The 22,005-nt window shown below is 35.7% G+C and overlaps 1 non-coding gene across 1 annotated transcript; it reads right to left on the minus strand.

Moving 5' to 3' along the window:
* Positions 1–14,488: 14,488 nt before the first annotated feature.
* Positions 14,489–14,595, minus strand: LOC136126201 (U6 spliceosomal RNA). The gene has a single exon (XR_010656090.1). It is a non-coding gene; the product is annotated as a U6 spliceosomal RNA (small nuclear RNA).
* Positions 14,596–22,005: the final 7,410 nt, after the last annotated feature.

The raw sequence follows: 22,005 nt of genomic DNA on the forward strand, positions 1-22,005 counted from the left end.
ATACCAGGTTCTACACTGAATTGCCATTAAAGGTGTTTATGGATAAAATTTAAGTGGAAGTAAAGATAATTTAGGATTGAAGTTAATAAAAATTTAAAAACAGATCCCCAGTACAGAAGTGTACTGTTAATACCTTAAATTATATTTCAGGGGTAGGTGGATAAATTAATCCTCATAGTTTTGGAAAACTGGTAAAATAACCATTAATATTAAGGTGGAAAGAATATTTTTAGATGACAAATTAAACATTAATTCCCAGCCTTCAGTGAGTTCATAGTGTTCCTATACATGAGTGATGATGAGAAAAAAGTAATCTGCACAGCCACCCATGCAAAGAAATTTCACTGTCTAGTCACATGTTCATTCCTTGGTGAAAAAAAGTATTTGTTTTTATGTGCTTACACTCATGGGTGCTTTCATTTAACCCCTAAAAATAAGGAATCAGAAGAGCTGGGAGTGAGCCAGAGTCAGGGAGATGGACTAGTTACAAATTCCAAGCAGAGCATTGTCTAATTGAGAAAACTTCTGCTCATGTCTTTAAGACTCTCAAACTCAAGGCCATCTCAGATCTGTCTAATCATGAGCCCATTAAGTCATCTTGGCTGCCATGAAGATGAAACTGACAGCACAGTTATTTGAGTCAGTTTAAAGAGGCCCAGGGTGGTTGAAGGGAAGGCTTAGGAGGCCTGGGGTGCTGAAAGGACATCCCAGCTCTAGCTCCCCAAGATCCCAGTAGCACACAGCTGTCAAGAGCACGAAGCTGTATGTAGAGAAACCCTTTGGAGGGAAGCAGGGATTTTGCCGTATGTCAACAATTTCATCAGGCACAATTTGACTTTCCACCTTTCATTGGACCATCAATATGATTTAAACAGTAGACAGTTTGTGAGTTGATTGCATAGCCAACACATGCAATGATTTCTGGGATTCAGGTTCTGTAATTTGATGGTCATAGTAGAAATTATTTGGCATATAAATGTGGTTCTTGGTGAAATCTAGATTTTCTCTGTGAATCTTCACAAAGCCTTTTGTCTAATAGGTGTATCTCTTAAGGTACAAGTGAAATAAAGTCTTTTGCTCCTATTTTCGTTAAAAAGAAGCAAGCCTTTGAAGTGGGGTCTGTGATAATATATCATTGGGCAAAAGAGTAGTCTTCTATAAGGTATTATGAGAGTTCTATAAACAATCCAGGAAATGGCCAGATGTTAACACTAATTGATATTATTATAGGGAGCACATGTTTTGTTGTTGTTGTTTCAGCAAGGGCATGCTTCCAGGATGAGAATTATTCCCTTTTCAACTACAGAATTTCTTGGCAGTTTCACTCTGTTCTTCCTGTTGTGGTGGAAGATATATTACCATCACCAGTATTAAAATGATATCTGTTCCTTTTGTCAGGGGTTGGGGAACAGGGGAGGAGGGGAGGGTGGGCATTTAATCATATCCCAGGATATATAATAAACACTGGACAGACAATATTTATTTACACAATCCTTCAACATAGGCATCATCATTCCTATTTTATAGGTGATATAATAGAGGCTCAGAAAGTTTCAATCTTTGTCAGTTAATAGTGGAGCTAGGATTTATTCTGCCAGACCTTTCTCTTAACCACTTCTCCATATTGCTTTCTGGTTGTTTCCACCACAGAGAAGCTGGCCAAGGACCTTTAAAACCTCTCTATTTCTCTATCCTCATGTTTAGCACACCATTAATGGTAACAAACAACTCAGTAAAAGTCAAAGATGCATCAGATTACTATTAAGCGGAGAAATAAATTGGAGAAAATCCAGATAAATTAGAATTAATAGAATTTTAAAATGAAAAGTGTCCTTATATATCCTTGATTCCAATTCCCATCTTTTACAGGTATCTCTTCTGAGGTGACAAAGCTTATTAGTAGCAGAACTTGCATCAGAAATCAAGACTTCCAGCTCAGTGTCCAACCTATTTTTCTCTGTCACACCAATAAACTATAGTTATTATTCTGGACCTTACAAATGAAGTCACTATTAGTTCTTTAAAAGAATAAGATACCAAACTTATTTGATATATCATTTAATCAAAACAGGTTTGATTTCTAAAAATTTTCAAAGAGCACATTTAGTGAAGAACTCTGTGTACATTTGTTCTTCACATTGTGACTACATATACAGACAAAAATTAAGAGATTCTTGCAACTATACCGATAAAAATATTGCTAATTATCAGGGCCAAAATGTAAGCATCCATTCATAAATGTAAAACAGTTCTGAAAGACCAGCTCTGGTGTTTACACAGAACAAAGTTATATTCAGTCCCCTGTAAAGAAACATGGAGTGTACAATATGCTCAAGCCAATTAGCATCCATTTCTGGGAACCCCTTTCAAAGAAACAGTTTTCTCTATATCCTATGGTAGGAGATCTCCTGAAATACATAAAACCTAGGGCATTTCTCTGAGGCAACAGCTATTTTGTAACATTTTTAGGGGTAGTATTATTGCTACCCATGGTAAAATCTTGGGTGAGAAATCAATATTTTTCCATATTATTAGAGATTACAGTTGCTTTTAAAGCTGAGGCCTCAAGTTCTGTTTTTAGGCTGATTTGACCAGTACTAACTAGAAACCCAGGTTGAAATCAGAGGTCTTTATTCCACACAGGGCACTCACTACTTGGACTGATTGTGATGAAATGTTTTCATGCAAATTCCTATAAGCACGTATGCCTTTATCTTTGTCCCCGTATGCTACATTACACCACCTGTTGTATTTTTTAAAAAGCTTTATGATTTTTAAAACTCTTCTTTAAATTAATACCTATAGATTTTCTGCCAATAATTTCCTGTTCTAACTATGTGATTGCTAATTGAATAAAACATTTATGATTATTCTATAAAATATTTTAAAGAAAACTACAGAAAATACAGATTATAGATAAAGTAAATGTTTTTTGTCCAAGTGGCTCTCCCTAATAATTAGTAATAATAATAATAACCAGGTATTAAATACACACAGAAAAAATACAGAAATATATGAAGCTTATGAGACAACTCATAGAAGGTACAGTACCCTTTACATCAATAAATAGAATGGTAAATATTTAATATAAAATGTATATATTAAAATAAAGAAACAACACATACTGGAGTATATAGGGATCATTTTATTACTAGAAGGTTAAATCTCATTTTAATGATTGGTATTGGTGCGAATAGATTATTTTAGAGACAAATGATAATGTTTTTCAAACAGCTATATACCTCTGTATTGTTATCACTCCCTATAGGGATGGCCTCTCTAAAGCTGTTAAAAAAAAAAGACCAAAGCACGAGAATGACAGTTCCAATTTCACTATACATTTATGTTTAAAAAATACTTGGCACACTGGACATTTAAATAGATAAGGTGCAGCCACAAAATCAATTAGGCTAGCTCTGTGTAATAAAAAAATATTTTCTCTGACTACAATGGATCATAAGCATCTACATGTTTCAAAAATACAAGCTCAGTAGTGCCTAGTCTGTACCATAAGTCACCATTTCTAGACAGAGGCTCTATTTCCTTTGAGATAAAGGAATAGTAAGCAGTTTACACATCAGATGATGCCTTTGGTTCCTGTAATTTACATTAAAACAACATTAGGTTAAAAATAGAAGCATGAAGATCATTTTAAAATAAGAAAAATGATCTGGTGGCTAGATTCTATGGTTCAGATAATTAAATGTTTTGCCAGCTTACCTGATAAACCAGAGCCTTATGGATCACAGCGTAACAAAGACCGCATCCAAGATGGTTAGAGTATAATGAGCCTCCTGCAGTTGTTCAGATTTTTGGCCACAGAGGTTTACATATTAACTACAATTTTTTTTTCTTTGCTTTCTCTGGGGACAAGAAAACAAAGAGACCTTTCCAGAATCCTCTCTGCTTATGCCTCGGCTTCCTGTTCTGAGGTTCACTCTGTGGTACCCAACATATATCAGAAAACAGCTTTGAGGAGAAAAAAAAAAAAGCCGACAGCACTCAACATGGTACCGCCATCTACTGGCAGACACATAAAACTGAATGAAAGGAAAAACATCCCCATTATTCTTTATCATGAGGTAAAATGTAACCTATCCCCTGCATATGAGTATGTACAAAAATATTCTTTTGCATACTAAATTACTTGAGTATGCACATTTTCTAATATTGTATATTTTTCTAAATTTTATAAGTTTACAAAGTTGTTTCAACCATAAATGACTACAATTAAAAACCCTCCAAATTTCTGTTTGAAAATTAGGTTTTTAGATTACCTTACACCTTACATGTAGAATTTTGTAAAATCTCTCTTGTGGCCTGCTCTAGCCTTCTGAAAACTTTATCTTTGCACAGGATGAATTCTTTTCTGAATGAGTAATCTGACTCCTTAAAGAACAGTGTAAAACTGATAGTCATTTTGTATTGCTTTTTGATAAAACATTTATGAGAAATAATATCTGGGAAAGTATTTTAAACTTAAGTGAGGCCTATGTAACTTAGATTTATGGATTATTTGGTCTGTATATGACACAAGGAACAGGTGAAATTTATCTTACATAAGATAATTCAATCAAAGGTTATATACTATTATATCTATGTAGCTAAAATACTTAAGAAAACGTGGCTTATAAGGATATTGAAGCTCACAATACATAAGAAAAATGAAAATGATTTTATCAGTTTATTAAAAGAGATTTCTTAACTATAAGTGCTATGCATTTCATTTGACTATCAATTTACTTTAGAGAAAACAACTATAATTTCATTAGTTTATCAATAATTAATTAAATATGTTCATATTGATGGAGCACCTTAGTATATGTCAGGCATTATATTAGCTTTGAAAAGACAGAGATAAAAACACACAGTGCCTGTCATCAAGGAACTTACGTATAATGAAGAGAGAAATATAGCGGGTACCGTATTTTTATGCCATGTGCTCAAGGAGTGTTATTTACTTAGCTTTTAAATTCTAGCACCCATTTTGCCTAATGGTAGAAAAATAAATCCTGTCAATTCCAGGTGGACTGAATCACTTGAGGCTTTCTCCAGTGATTTCAGGTTTATACTCTTCTCACGGGGACTGATCTCAGTCAGGAATACGTATGGAGAAAAGCAGAGTTTGATCCCCAGCCTCCCACTTTTCTATGTGGGAATCCAGTGACGTGTGGAATTCTCTCTGATCCCTGGGCATCGTCATCCCTCCATGCAGACATCTACCAATGTGGCTTCATTCCTGTTTGGCCCCAGAAACACCATCAATTCAGTTTTGCATGGCAGCATCCCCTCTTCATGACCATTAGTTACCTCAGGTTTTGTCAGCTCTTTCTCTCAGGTAACTTGTGTTCCTGTGCTTAGGGGAAAAGGGAAAACAAGCAAGTAGCGACTTTCCAGAGTCACTCTGGGTTGTAATTGGCTGACGTAAGTCCCATGTCCCGGGCACCCCACATGGCCATCTCTGTTCTACTGTTTCCATCCCATGGAGCATAATGTGTTCTGTGGGCTTCAGACAAATGAGGCACAATCCCTGCTACATTAGAATATTTCAACTTCTTATCTTTCTGCCTTTTTAGCTACTACTGAGCAGCAAGCTATGTAGGGTCCCCTTATTAGAGACCCCAGTTGGGTTGGGTTCCCTTGCTTCTTCACAAGCTTCCGTTCCAGCGCCCAAAGAGTTTAGCTTGACTCTCTCTTCCTTTTGTGCCAGTAGTAAACTGAATCCACAAGTTTTCCTCTGAAATCTTTCCTGTCTTATATATAATGTGTTAGTTTGCTTGGGCTGCTATAAGTATCACACTGCGTAGCTCACACCAACAGAAATTTATTGTCTCACAGTTCTGGAGGTTAGAAGTCCTAAATCGAGGTGTCAGCAGGGTTATGCTCCTTCTGAAAACTGTAGGGATCCTCCCTTGTGTCTTTCAAGCTTCTGATAGCCCAGACATTCCTTGTGACAATATAACTCCAATCTCTGTCTCTGGTCTTTCCGTAGTGTTCTCCCTGCATCTCTTCATATTGTCTTCCCTCTGTGCACACCTGTCTCTGTGTCCAAATTTCTCCTTTTTATAATGACACAAGTCATTTTGGATTAGGGTTGACCCTAATGACTTCATTTTAACTTGCTCACCTATATAAAGACCTCATTTCCAAATAAGGGCATATTTTGAGTCACTGGAGATTAGGATTTCAACATATTTCTTTTCTGAAAGTGTGTGGAAACAATTGAACTCATAACACTTAGATTAAGACCTTTCTTTCTTTCTTTCTTTCAACATCTTTATTGGAGTATAATTGCTTTACAATGGTGTGTTAGTTTCTGCTTTGTAACAAAGTGAATCAGTTATACATATACATATATCCCCATATCTCTTCCCTCTTGCGTCTCCCTCCCTCCCACCCTCCCTATCCCACCCCTCTAGGTGGTCACAAAGTACGGAGCTGATCTCCCTGTGCTATGTGACTGCTTCCCGCTAGCTATCTCTTTTACATTTGGTAGTGTATATATGTCCATGCCACACTCTCACTTTGTCACAGCTTACCCTTCCCCCTCCCCATATCCTCAAGTCCATTCTCTAGTAGGTCTGTGCCTTTATTCCTGTCTTACTCCTAGGTTCTTCATGACCATTCTTTTTGTTTGTTTTTTAGACTCCATATATATGTGTTAGCATACGGTAATTGTTTTTCTCTTTCTGAGTTACTTCACTCTGTATGACAGACTCTAGGTCCATCCACCTCACTACAAATAACTCAATTTCATTTCGTTTAATGGCTGAGTAATATTCCATTGTATATATGGGCCACATCTTCTTTATCCATTCATCTGTCAGAGGACACATAGCTTACCTCCACGTCCTGGCTATTGTAAATAGAGCTGCAATGAACATTGTGGTACATGACGCTTTTTGAATTATGGTTTTTTCAGGATATATGCTCAGTAGTGGGATTGCTGGGTCGTATGGTAGTTCTAGTTTTAGTTTTTTAAGGAACTCCATACTTTCTCCATAGGGGCTGTATCAATTTACATTCCCACCAACAGTGCAAGAGGGTTCCCTTTTCTCCACACTCTCTCCAGCATTTATTGCTTGTAGATTTTTTGATGATGGCCATTCTGATCGGTGTGAGATGATATCTCATTGTGTTTTTGATTTGCATTTCTCTAATGATTAATGATGTTGAGCATTCTTTCATGTATTTGTTGGCAATCTGTATATCTTTGTAGGAGAAATGTCTATTTAGGTCTTCTGCCCGTTTTTGGATTGAGTTGTTTGTTTTTTTGATATTCAGCTGCATGAGCTGCTTGTAAATTTTGGAGATTAATCCTTTGTCAATTGCTTCATTTGCAAATATTTTCTCCCATTTTGAGGGTTGTCTTTTCGTCTTGTTTATGGTTTCCTTTGCTCTGCAAAAGCTTTTAAGTTTCATTAGGTCCCATTTGTTTATTTTTGTTTTTATTTCCATTTCTCTAGGAGGTGGGTCATAAAGGATCTTGCTGTGATTTATGTCATAGAGTGTTCTGCCTATGTTTTCCTCTAAAAGTTTGATAGTGTCTGTCCTTACATTTAGGTCTTTAATCCATTATGAGTTTATTTTTGTGCATGGTGTTAGGGAGTGTTCTAATTTCATTCTTTTACATGTACCTGTTCAGTTATCCCAGCACCATTTATTGAAGAGGCTGTCTTTTCTCCACTGTATATCCTTGCCTCCTTTATCAAAGATAAGGTGACCATATGTGCGTGGGTTTATCTCTGGGATTTCTATCCTGTTCCATTAATCTATATTTCTGTTTTTGTACCAGTACCATACTGTCTTGATTACTGTAGCTTTGTAGTATAGTCTGAAGTCAGGGAGCCTGATTCCTCCAGCTCCGTTTTCCTTTCTCAAGATTGCTTTGGCTATTTGGGGTCTTTTTTGTTTCCATACAAATTGTGAAATTTTTTGTTCTAGTTCTGTGAAAAATGCCGTTGGTAGTTTGATAGGGATTGCATTGACTCTATAGATTGCTTTGGGTAGTATAGTCATTTTCACAATGTTGAGTCTTCCAATCCAAGAACATGGTATATATCCATCTGTTTGTATCATCTTTAATTTCTTTCATCAGTGTCTTATAATTTCCTGCATACAGGTCTTTTGTCTCCTTAGGTATGTTTATTCCTAGGTATTTTATTCTTTTTGTTGCCTGGTAAATGGGAGTGTTTCCTTAATTTCTCTTTCAGGTTTTTCATTATTAGTGTATAGGAATACAAGAGATTTCTGTGCATTAATTTTGTATCCTGCTACTCTACCACATTCATTGATTAGCTCTAGTAGTTTTCTGGTAGCATCTTTAGGATTTTCTATGTGTAGTATCATGTCATCTGCAAACAGTGACAGCTTTACTTCTTCTTTTCCGATTTGGATTCCTTTTATTTCTTATTCTTCTCTGAATGCTCTGGCTAAAACTTCCAAAAGTATGTTGAATAATAGTGGTGAGATTGGGCAACCTTGTCTTGTTCCTGATCTTAGTGGAAATGGTTTCAGTTTTTCACCATTGAGGACGATATTGGTTGTGCATTTGTCATATATGACTTTTATTATGTTGAGGTAAGTTCCCTCTATGCCTACTTTCTAGAGGGTTTTTATCATAAATGGGTGTTGAATTTTGTCGAAACCTTTCTCTGCATCTATTGAGATGATCATATGGTTTTTTGCCTTCAGTTTGTTAACATGGTGTATCACCTTGATTGATTTGCGTATATTGAAGAATCCTTGCATCTCTGGGTTAGACCCCACCTGGTCATGGTGTATGATCCATTTAATGTGCTGTTGGATTCTGTTTGCTAGTATTTTGTTGAGGAATTTTGCATCTATGTTCATCAGTGATATTGGCCTGTAGTTTTCTTTCTTTGTGACATCTTTGTCTGGTTTTGGTATCAGGGTGATGGTGGCCTCGTAGAATGAGTTTGGGAGTGTTCCTCCCTCTGCTATATTTTGGAAGAGTTTGAGAAGGATAGGTGTGAGCTCTTCTCTAAATGTTTGATAGAATTCGACTGTGAAGCCATGTGGTATGGGACTTTTGTTTGTTGGAAGATTTTTAATCACAGTTTCAATTTCAGTACTTGTGATTGGTCTGTTCATATTTTCTATTTCTTCCTGGTTCAGTCTCAGAAGGTTGTGCATTTCTCAGAATTTTTCCATTTCTTCCAGGTTGTCCATTTTATTGGGATAGAGTTGCTTGTAGTAATGTCTCATGATCCTTTGTATTTCTGCAGTGTCAGTTGTTACTTCTCCTTTTTCATTTCTAATTCTATTGATTTGAGTCTTCTCCCTTTTTTTCTGATGAGTCTGGCTAATGGTTTATCAATTTTGTTTATGTTCTCAAAGAACCAGCTTTTAGTTTTTTTGATCTCTGCTATCGTTTCCTTCATTTCTTTTTCATTTATTTCTAATCTGATCTTTATGATTTCTTTCCTACTGCTAACTTTGGGGGTTTTTTTTTGGTTCTTTTTTCTGTAATTGCTTTAGGTGTAAGTTTAGGTTGTTTATCTGAGATTTTTCTTGTTTACTGAGGTAGGATTGTATTGCTATAAACTTCCCTCTTAGAACTGCTTTTGCTGCATCCCATAGGTTTTGGGTCATCGTGTTTTCATTGTCATTTGTTTCTAGGTCTTTTTTGATTTCCTTTTTGATTTCGCCAGCGATCTCTTCATTATTAAATAGTGTATTGTTTAGCCTCCATGTGTTTGTATTTTTTACAGATTTTTTCCTGTAATTGATATCTAGTCTCATAGCGTTGCAGTCAGAAAGATACTTGATAAGATTTCAGTTTTCTTAAATTTACCAAGGCTTGATTTGTGACCCAAGATATGATCTATCCTGGAGAATGTTCCATGAGCACTTGAGAAGAAAGTGTATTCTGTTGTTTTGGATGGAATGTCCTATAAATATCAATTAAGTCCATCTTGTTTAATGTATCATTTAAAGCTTGTGTTTCCTTTTTTATTTTCATTTTGGATGATCTGGCCATTGTTGAAAATAGGGTGTTAAAGTCCCCTACTATGATTGTGTTACTGTCGATTTCCCCTTTTATGGCTGTTGGTAGTTGCCTTAGGTAATGAGGTGCTCCTATGTTGGGTGCATAAATATTTACAATTGTTTTCTTCTTCTTGGATTGAATCCTTGATCATTATGTAGTGTCCTTCCTTGTCTCTTGTAGTAGTCTTTTTTTTTAAGTCTATTTTTTCTGATATTGCTACTCCAGCTTTCTTTTGAGTTCCATTTGCATGGAATATCTTTTTCCGTCCCCTCACTTTCAGTCTGTATGTGTCCCTAGGTCTGAAGTGGGTCTCTTGTAGACAGCATATACACGGGAGATTAAGACCTTTCAAATTTAAAACACAGGAATCTGATGATTCTTTTTTCTGTTTCCCATGACAATTCCACTTAGGGAATAATAGCCTTGATATCTGGCCAGAATTTTGGGGGAGGGCTGCAGGAAGAGCCTCTGGTAATAGTGAAGAAATTTAATAACAACAATAAAAAAATATTTCTTTAGTACTATGTGCCAGTTGTTGTTTTATGCATTTTGCATATATTCATTTAACCCTCACCCATAGAAGGTATTATTACTTGCATTTTACAGGTGAAACAATGAAATATCGAAGGAAGTAAAAGCACGTCAGTTAGTACTTCACATATCTTAACCACACAGGCAATTATAACCTAGTAATATAACTGCTGTGATACAAATGTGCACCAAGTGCTGGAGGAGCATAAAGGAAATGAACTTCTACTAATTTCGTCCACTGCTACTCACAAATTCAGTTAAAATTCAAGACAATTTACAGTTTTGCTGTGTAAGTTTTCTGTCATGAGATATTTCTATTTTCTAGGAACTTTTACCTTTTTCTCTTGTCACAGCCAAATTATCCCTTCACTAAATGCTCATTACTCTGCCTGTCCTTAGCGCTCCATACTAACTTCTCCACTAGTAATGATACTTAGAAGCATATTCATTCTGATGCCCACTTTTGGGTATCCACATGCTCAAGAGAGTTCCTGGTAGTATTTTCTGGGGAACTGAGTTTTTCAGGTGATTCTAGGTTGTGTGTGTGTGTGTGTGTGTGTGTGTGTGTGTGCTTTAAAGTATAAACTTTTCTTAGGACAATGAGGGATAATTATCATGGAATGAAATTGGTGGAAGAAAAAGAAAAGCAATTAAGTTCTATAACAAATAAACAAATGGAATCATAACAAATTTAACAGAATTATATAATTATAATAAGTATGAATTACAAATATGAATTATACTAAATTTAACAGATAGAATTCATACGTTATCATGGAAATATATGTCTTATCTGATTCACATAGTCATTGCTAATATTTTTAATTGTTCCAGTAGATCTGTCAACGAGTAACAATTATTATTCCAAATATCCAAACCTGATTTAGCAATTCTCTTTTAAAGTTTCCTAGATATCTCCCTCTCATTACCTTCCTCCCCTACCTTACTATTTGGAATGGTGGTTCCCTGGGCCTAGACCAAACATAAAAACTAGACCAAACATAAAAACTAATAAATCTGAAAAATCAAGACAATGCATGGAGCTAAGATAAATATGTGAATACTATATTTAATATCCTAGATGCATCTATGAAGTGAGAGTAGGATACCTTGGGGGAATAATAAAATATATAAAGAGCTCTCATAAATTATATACATCATAGATAAAGCAGGGGAAAATCATTCAACAGTTTGGAAGAAAATAAAGACATCTTTTAGAAAGTTGAACAAAACACAAAGATATAAAATGTGATAGAAAAAAAAAGTTAGAGTATCAGTCCCTAAAGTAAAATAACAAGTAGATATATAGTACAAGACAAATTTCCAGAAATGAAAAGGCTCACCAAATGTTCACTTGATGAAGAAGAGCACACATTGAGATGCATTATAAAATTTCAAAACATCAAAGATAAAAAGAACAAACAAGAATCAGATCACCATCAGACTTATTAACAATAACTATTGGTAGGAAGCAAGGAAGAAAGGCCATCAAAACATGTAGGGATATAGTTTTATTCCCAGCCAAGCTGGAAAATCAAGTAAATCTTGTATGAGAAGCAAAAAAAGGTATTTCTGATTATCTAAACTCTGAAATTTTAACCGCTCTATATCCTTTTTTAATAAGTTATTTGAGCATACAATCCAGCCAAGAAAGAAAAAAAAGAGAGAGGGAAGAGAGGAAGGAAGGAAGGAAGGAAGGTCAAGGAAGAGAAAGACATGACATCCAGAAAACATCCATGAATCTGCCTAGTTGGGTAAGAATATCCTATCCCAGGATAACATTTTTGTGGAGGCTGAAAATGCTATTAGTCCACGTTGTAAGATGGAAACAAAGAACATCCACAAAAGAAACCTAATTTAAGTATCCAACATAAATGGGATGATTAATTCCTTTTTGTTAGCCTGTTGCTGTGATGGATTGCATTAACTGTTTTTTTTAAATGCTTTTTTATTGTGGTAAAAGTCACATAATATAAAACATACTACTTTAACCATATTTAACCATACAGTTCAGTGGTACTAAGTGCATTCGCATTGTTGTGCAAGTCTCACCATCATCCATCTCCCGAATTTTTCACTTTCCTAAACTGAAACGCTGTCCCCTTTAAACATTAACTCCCCATTCGCCCTCCCCCGCAGCCCCCACCCCCCAGCCCCTGGCATCTACCCATGTACTTTCTGACTCCATAAATTTGACTATTCTAGGTACCCCATATAAGTGGAATCAAACAGTATTTGTCTGCACCTAATACATATTGGAATACATTTTGCATTAATTGATTTTTGAATGTTGAACCAATCTGGACCACATTTTAATGACTGATTTGAACAAAGTGAGGAAAACAAATGATAATTATTGTGGCAATATACCTCATAGCAAAGAGAAAATAAATGAATATCCATGAAGAAACCTTTACCTTTTGTTTCTAAAGAAATTCTTTTATGTGTGCAGGTTTATCATTTTAAATACAAAAAAGAAAAAGGAAAAGTGACCAGAAGGGTGGTATCATTTTCTATAATTCTAAGCTTCATTGTGGCTTTTGGGCTTTCCTTCTGCAGATGGAATGACAGATGAACTTCAGGTCTTCAGGAGGTGGATCTTGAGGTTTAGGTGAAATAGATACTAGCTACAAATATAGGGCTTCTGGAACCTCAATGGTATCTGACCATGCTTTGTAAATATATGTGCATATTAACTGTGCATAAATCACAAAAGTTCAGAGTTAGAATAGAGCTATAACCTTCAGTTAGGACCTTTGAGTTGGTCTCTATTCCTTCAGCCTCTAGTTCCTCGAGATCTTTGGAAACTTTGTGGGTAGAACTATAACTTTACTTGGCTCTAATTTGATATCATAAGCATCATAGCCAAATAATGCTTTTTCATAATATCTATAAACTTCATGAAAAAATTCACAGACACAAGCCTTATTTTCCTGTTTCCTAGACCATTATTTTCAAAACAGTGTTTAGAGGAACACTCTTGTCCTGCTGGTACCACTCTATACCCACCAGAATGGCTAAAATTTTAAAAGGCTGCTAATACTAGTGTATTATAGCAGTATATGATCTGTAGTATATGAGTGTAAACTCTCATATACTGCTGATCAGAATGTAAATTACTGTAGATTTTTGGCTTGTGTTTCCCATGAGGTTTTGAGATAGCAGTCTGTATATGTACAAGATTGTTTTAAGTTCCTGGTCTCTTAATTTCTAATGCATTCCCAATATCCTACATTTGTACTCTCCTCATGAGTTCTGGTTTTGATATATTTATGTGTGGATGATTTCCTACCTTTACTTTATGTTTGCCTTTACTGATGAGCTTTCTCATTCATAATTTCCGTGATTCTAGTTTTGGCCTTTTCTTTTCCACCTAGAGAAATTTCTTTAGGATTTGTTGTAAAGCTGGTTTGGTGATGCTGAAGTCTGTTAGCTTTTTCTTGTCTGTAAAGCTTTTGATTTTCTCCTTCAAATCCGAAGGCGAGCCTTGTGGGGTAGAGTATTCTCGGTTGCAGGTGTTTCCCTTTCATCACTTGAAATGTATCATGCCACTCCCTTCTGGCCTGCAGAGTTTCTGCTGAAAAATCAGCTGATAACTTTATGGGCATTCCCTTGTATGTTATTTGTTGCTTTTCCCTTGCTGCTTTTATTGATTTTTTAATTTTTTTTAACATCTTTATTGGAGTATAATTACTTTACAATGGTGTGTTAGTTTCTGCTTTATAACAAAGTGAATCAGTTATACATATACATATGTCCCCATATCTCTTCCTTCTTGCTCCCTTGCTGCTTTTAATATGTTTTCTTTGTCTTTAATTTTTGTCAGTTTGATTAATATGTGTCTTGGCATGTTCCTCCTTGGGTTTATCTTGTATGGGACTCTATGCTTCCTGGACTTGAGTGTTTCTTTTCTCACGTTAAGGAAGTTTTCGGCTATAATCTTGTAAAAATACGGAACACTTCACAAATTTACGTGTCATCCTTGCATAGGGGCCATGCTAATCTTCTCTGGATTGTTCCATTTTTAGTATATGTGCTGCCGAAGCAAGCACCAAAATGTAAATTAGTATATCCACTTTGGAAACCTATTTGGCATCATCAGCTAAAGCTGAGCGTAAGCATACCCTGCGTGCTAATGAGTTCTGCTCTTAGGTATGTACTTGATAGACATGTGTGCAGGTATACAAGAATGTCTGTAGCAACATGAGTGAAAACAGTTCCAACAAGAAAGAATCCAAAGAGCCGTCAATAGGAGAATGGATAAAAGAATTACAGTATGTTCTTGATCTGTAATACTGTACAGAGATGAAAATGAAAGAACCACAGCAACTCCCTGAAACCTAATGAATTTCACAAATATAACATTGAGCAGAAAGACGGTAGACACACATAAACAAAACATTTTGATTCTTATTATTACATTTAAAAACAGATAAAATGAACACTAATATTAGAAGTAAGAATAGTGAATCCTCTTGAGATAACGTAATCTATGGCAAGGATTAGTTGAGACTGGGGCCATTCTGGAGGCTGGTAAATGCTGTTTTTTGATCTGGGTGGCAGTAACACAGGAATTCACTTCATAATAATTCATTGAGCCGGACATTTATGTGTGGTATACTGAAATTAAAAAAAAGAAAAGATACATCAAGGGTTTGACAGCTGTCATGTTTCAGGGGAAGAAGGGAATGAAGGGTAAATGTATGGATATTTAGGATTTGCTCTGTATATTTCTGTTCTGTTTGAAACTTGTACAATTATATATGTGTGCATTAGTAGTGCAATTTAAAAATACATTTAAAATATTAAAAGTACACTAAATGTGTACCTTCATACTGTTTATATTTATTTATTCCTCAGTTGTTCCCTTTTAAAGTTGAGTTTAGAATAGATCTTTCTGTTATTCAAAGAGATCCTGGAATATGTCTTTTTCCAAAAGGCCTTATTCATGCTGATACTCAGCTTCCATGCTTCTGTCTTTAGTCACCTTAATAGTAAAGTTACCTACCACTGTGCTTGCATTTATTTTTATTAATTATTATTTTATCAAAATGTAAATTAATTTACATTTTGTTTTCTGTCCCTTTACACCTCTGTAGTCCATTTTAGATCAGAATCTCCTGCTAATAAATACTGACACAAACTCAGTTTTACCCAGTGCTTGATATATATAAGGTGTTGTAAATTATACAAAGGAATAATTTCTTTGTTCTGAAAGAAAATAATGAAATACTTTCATCTGGTCCATCTTTTTTTCTTTATAATGTCTCTAAAAGTTGAGAAGTGTAGATATTTTTCACATCTTTTAGCTGAGAAAAATTGGTACAGAAAGACAGAAATTACATGGTGGTAAAAATTGGTCTAAAAAACAGGATTATTGTCAGTTTCAAGTCTACTCAGTAGACAATGTGATTTTATATGAAGGGCTCAAATATTCCAGATATAACAGCTGTCAAAATATTACTTAGGTGTGCTTCAGTTCAGGAATATTAAAATATTTTTTATCTTTATTATAAAAGAATAATGCAATAAAAAATTCTCCATTTCCAGGTGGTTTCCAAATATAGATTACCCTTCATGTTGTCGCTATACAGCTGTGTAATTACAGTTTTCTAAAAGTATCTTGGGCCACTATGCCATTTTAATTGCTCTTCCCTCAGCTTGAAATTACTTTCCATTATTGCTTTTTTCATACCCATTTTCCTTCCAACACCTGCCCAGTTGCTATTTATTCTTGAAGACTCAGTTAGGATAGTGAACTTGATATCCTGCTCTGTTCTCCCCCAAAATGACTTATATACCCTCCTCTGCATTCCCCAGATTATGGGTAGCACTATATTATATGGTTGTACTATATTATGTCATATTATATCGTAGTATTTTTCATACTACACTATACATTTTGGCTTATTTGTTTCCAATCATCCTCTTCAACACTCTCCTAAACAGACTATGAGTTTCTTGAGAGCAAGTACTCTACTTTTTTATATCCTTTTCTTTGTTACTTGACACAATGCCTGGCAGGGAGTAGGTATTCAATAAGTATCTGTTATGCATAGGATGGTATTGTGTCACTATGTATAAACTGGCGTATCATTTACCTCTTTCATTTAGAAAGCCAGTAATGAGAAAAGCTTTGTCATCTAATACCAGAGTTAGAACAAGAATCTACTCTATTTTTAGAGGGTAAGCAAATTTACTTCACCTCACCAATAGTAATAACTTGTGGGAACCTATACTTAAGTGCAAAGTATTAACTATAACCTTTCAATATTACCATTCATACTGCTATACACATTGTCAGAAGTGAGAATGTGTCATCCATTCAGATGACTAAATATTCTTAAACACTTGTAAATGCCCATTATTTACCAGGGGATTTCATTGGGAAAGGACAGATGTGAAGCAGATAGGGTCAGGTATTGGAGATACGCTCTGCTTCTCTCAGGAAAGATCGTTGGATAATCTGTTTAACCATATGCACACATGCTTTCTGCTCTAGGGCTTTGTGACTAAGCAACAGACCTTTTTTTTCCTACACAAACTTTGTTAGTGTGACACTGTCCGACTATGGGATCCCCTAAGCTAAAGGGAAAAATACATTGTTGTTTTTTCCATGAGACCTTAGCATCTGTTGCTGATTATAAGCAAGCAGTTAGACAATTCACTTATATAATTTCTCATTCTATCTTCTAAAATTTGGTACATGTGAGTAACTATGTCCCAATCTATGCAGGATTAGGTTAAGATAAGAAGAATTATATTTTTGATTTAATATACTATTTTTTTATTTTTTGAAAATATTACTTGAACTTACATTAAACTTTTGCTGTCTGTTTAGCATTATTTAATGCTAGCACAATAAGATAGGAAATATGCATAGACGATACGTCTAAGTCTAGAGGGTGTAATCCTTTATAAGCTTGTTTTGTAAGATATATTTTTATTTAGTTTATCTGTTTTAAGAAGTGAATTTAGCTGAAAAAAATAACTCCTCGCAGTTTGAAAGTTCACTTTATTAGTGGAGAAAAGAAACTAGAGTTAATTTTTAGTCAAACTAATCACAGTTGAAATTATTGTGTTTATATTTCAGAAAATAACTAAGTTTACAAAGATAAATAGGTTAATGAAACTTTCCAATGTGCTGTGGGCAGAAAGAAGGGTCATTGAAAACAAGGTGAAGGTCAGGGGGTGTGGGAGGAACTGGGAGATGCTGATGAAGGAGAAACTGCAAAGGAAGCAAGGAGCTGCATTCTTAAGGTACTCCCATCTACTAGAAAGAAGCCAAGAGGAAAGGCAGGGAGAAAAATGACGTGTTATTGTTGTAAATCTGGGAAAAAGATGATGATATGCATAAGTCAATGGAAGTGGAGATAGATAAAAGTATACAGATTTGAAATATATTATAAAACTTACATTGTATATATGAATCTTAGTCTATATGCAGGTGTATGAAAACCTAGATTGATAGTAATTTCAACTTCAGTAAGTAATTACTAGGGCACCTCCGCTCATCAAAGTTCCAGACTCTTGTATAGGATCAAGGCAGAAGGTAGAGGTGAAGAGTTCAAGGATTCATTTATTCAACAATATTACTGAGCATCTGCTGTTTGCCAGGAAATGTTCTTGATGCTTGAAACATATCAATCAGTAAACAAAATGAAGATCTCCACTTCATGAAGCTTATGTTTTTAGCCATGGAGAAGATATAGGCAATAAACAATGATCATAACAAATTAGTAAATTATAATGTTAGAAGATGATTAGTGCTACGTAAAGTAGTTAAAATTAAAACACAGCAGAAGGGATTAAAATGTTGATAGGGTGGTTGCTTGTAGTTTTGAGTTGGATGTTTTCTCAGAGTCCCTTGTACATCCTCTTCTTTCTCTAGCCTGATGTTTACCTGGGCCAGGTTTCCCTCCTTTGGACTTAGAAGCAAACACCACAATATTCAAGGTGTGGGAATCTACTTTCCTGAATGGCTGCTGAGTGGCTAGATGATGCAACCCAGAAATGCAGGGAGTTAGCTCTCCATGGCATCAACCTTGACTATATGAGTAAGTCTAATTGAGAGTCCACAACCTAGGCAACCTAGGCATTCAGGAAATACCACATTTCCTTACATTCTACAAACCTATTTAGATTTTGATGCCCCATCCCACTGAAGTGGCAGGAAATTCAAACTCTTATTTTCAGGACTTATTTCCTCCTTCCCCCATCACCAGAACTGAAGTTTCCAAGGTCTTACCCAATATTATTAGTCTTCTATCCAAACAGTTTACTTCTCAGTTTTTCATTGGTTTGTCTGTCTGTCCTTTCATCTCTCTGATATTTTGGCATACAAATATATAACCATAAAAATGTAATGGCTTATATTTAGTGGGCACAGTAATTGTTACTGTATTAAGTGCTTCACATGGATTTTTTTTCATTTGGTTCTCACAACTTTATGAGTTAAGCGTTGGTGTTGTCCTCATTTTAAAGATGTAGAAATTGAGGTTTCAAGAGGTCCAGTAACTCGACCAAGATCATATATCTGATGAATTTAGGATGGGAATGTCAGTGGTTACTGAGCTTTTATTCTTACAGTAGAGGATTTAGTGGAAGAGCTGATTTGCTCTCTTTTTAGCATTTATTATGTGTAAACATGTAGCATGATTGTTAAATATCTTAGATCACCTAGTAGATTGTAGGTTTCATGAAAGCTTAAATATTTTGCTTATCCTTGTAATCTCTAAATTTTCTGATGTGGTCTTTTGTACACAATAGTTTATGTTTGAAATAACTATGGAAAAATTGGACAAAACCATATAATAAATTACAATAAAATATCTCAGATAAATGATTATCTCTTTGATAACAAAAGAGGCAATGTATTTTGTAATGCTGCAGCATTTCTAATCTGAGACCTAATTAAGCAACTTGAAAAAAAGTGCTAAAATTAAGAACCACAGACAGCAGGAGTGCTCATATCAGAAATTTTTAATTGCTAAGTGTGGAGACAAATAATAAACAAAATGGTGGATACACACTTATGAATAATGATTCTCAAAATTGACCCAAATGAAAAAGGGAGCAATGGTACAATTGTTGAGAGTACAAATCCCATAGGGAAATGCTAATTGTGATATAGTGTTTAAGTCTAGAGAATGGAAAAACAGAGAGGTAACTTTAAGCATACAGAGTTTGGTTCTGTGTAAGAAAACTATAATTTACCATAGATCTACTCAGTTGTATGGATGTATCTAAACAATTTTTATCTTGCCCTTGATAAGTATCATTAGCATCCTTTTAAAAAAAATTTTATTGAGGTATAGTTGATACACAATATTATATGTTTCAAGTGTACAATATAGTGATTCACAGTTTTTAAAGGTTATATTCCATTTATAGTTATTATAAAATTTTGGCTATATTCCCTGTATTGTACAATATATCCTTGTAGCTTATTTTTTTTAATTTCTTTATTTTATTTTTGGTTGCATTGGGTCTTCGTTGCTGCTCACGGGCTTTCTCTAGTTGTGGTGAGCGGGGGCTACTCTTCGTTGCTGTGAGTGGACTTCTCATTGCAGTGGCTTCTCTTGTTGTGGAGCATGGGCTCTAGGTGCATGGGATTCAGTAGTGTGGCATGTGGCCTCAGTAGTTGTGGCCCACGGGCTCTAGAGCACATGCTCAGTAGTTGTGGCACACAGGCTTAGTTGCTCCGTGGCATGTGGGATCTTCCTGGACCAGGGCTTAAACCTGTGTGCCCCCTGCATTGGCAGGCAGATTCTTAACCACTGCACCACCAAGGAAGCCCTGTAGCTTATTTTATACACAGTAGTTTGTACCTCTTAACCCCTCACCCCTATCTTGCCTCTCCTCCCTCCCTCTCCCCACTGGTAATCACAAGTTTCTCTCTATATCTGTGAGTCTGTTTCTTTTTTGTTACATTCACCAGTTTGTTTTATTTTTTTTAGATTCCACATATAAGTGATATCCTTCTCTGTTTGACTTATTTCACTTAGCATAATATCCTTCAAGTCCATCCACATTGTTGCAAATGGAAAAATTTCATTCATTTTTATGGCTGAATATTATCCCACTGTATATATATGCCACATCTTCTTTATCCATTCATCTGTTGATAGACACTTAGGTTGCTTCCCTATCTTGGCAAGTGTAAATAATGCTGTTTTATTTTTAGTTTTCTGGGAACCTCTGTACTGTTTTCCACATTGGCTGTACCACTTTACATTCCCACCAACAGTGTTCCTTTTTCTCCACATCCTAGTCAAAAATTTGTTATTTGTGGTCTTTTTGATGTTAGCCATTCTGACAGGTGTGAAGTGATATCTCGTTGTGATTTTGATTTGCGTTTCTCTGTTGATTAACAATGTTGAACATTATTTCATGTGCTGTTGGCCTTCTGTATGTCTTCTTTGGAAAAATGTCTCTTCATGTCTTCTGAGCATTTTTTATTCAGGTTGTTTGTTTTTTTGCTGTTGAGTTGTAGGAGCTGTTTATATATTTTGGATATTAGCCCCTTATCGGTCATATCATTTGCAAATATTTTCTCCCACATTAGTAGGTTGTCTTTGCATTTTGTTGGTGGTTTCCTTTGCTTTGCAAAAGCATTTAAGTTTAATTAGATCCCATTTATTAATTGTTGCTTTTATTGCCTTTGCTTTAGGAGACAGGTCCAAAAAATATTGCTACAATTTATGTCAAAGAGTGTTCTACCTATGTTTTCTTCTAGGAGTTTTATAGTTTCTGGTCTTACATTTAGGTCTTTAATCCATTTTGAGTTTATTTTTGTATATGGTGGTTAACTAACACTAAGTATCTTTTAAAGCCTTTTGGAGGGCAACTGCATTCTTATTTTTCTTGCAATAGGTTATCTCTAGCAACACAAGTTGTTGTTGTTGTTATCTCTATCTGGGAAAGAATAGTACCTTTACTTCCCTTGCAAAATGTTCCTCCAGCTAGAGATGTTAATCTGCCCCAAACTGGCAATGTGTAGTCTTGTAGCAAAATCTTTCCCTCTGGGCTTCCCTGGTGGCGCAGTGGTTGAGAGTCCGCCTGCCGATGCAGGGGACACGGGTTTGTGCCCCGGCCTGGGAAGATCCCACATGCCGTGGAGTGGCTGGGCCCGTGAGCCATGGCCGCTGAGCCTGCGCCTCCGGAGCCTGTGCTCCGCAACAGGAGAGGCCATAACAGTGAGAGGCCTGCGTACCGCAAAAAAAAAAAAAACTTTCTCTCTGCTACCCAGCAAAACAGGTGGCCTTGGCTTTGGTCCCTGTTGCTGTGGGTCACTGCACACCTGGACCCATTTGTTCAGCTTCAAGTGGAGCAGGTGTGATGAGGATTGGCTATCCTGTGGGACAAAAATGGACTCCGCACAGTGCTTTGCTCCTGTGACAGGCAGCCTTGCTGAGTGAGTGGGCTGGAACGGGCTATGGTAGGCTCAGGAGGGAGCCAAA

Source organism: Phocoena phocoena, chromosome 7 (assembly GCF_963924675.1).
Source record: "Phocoena phocoena chromosome 7, mPhoPho1.1, whole genome shotgun sequence".
Lineage (NCBI taxonomy): Eukaryota > Metazoa > Chordata > Mammalia > Artiodactyla > Phocoenidae > Phocoena > Phocoena phocoena.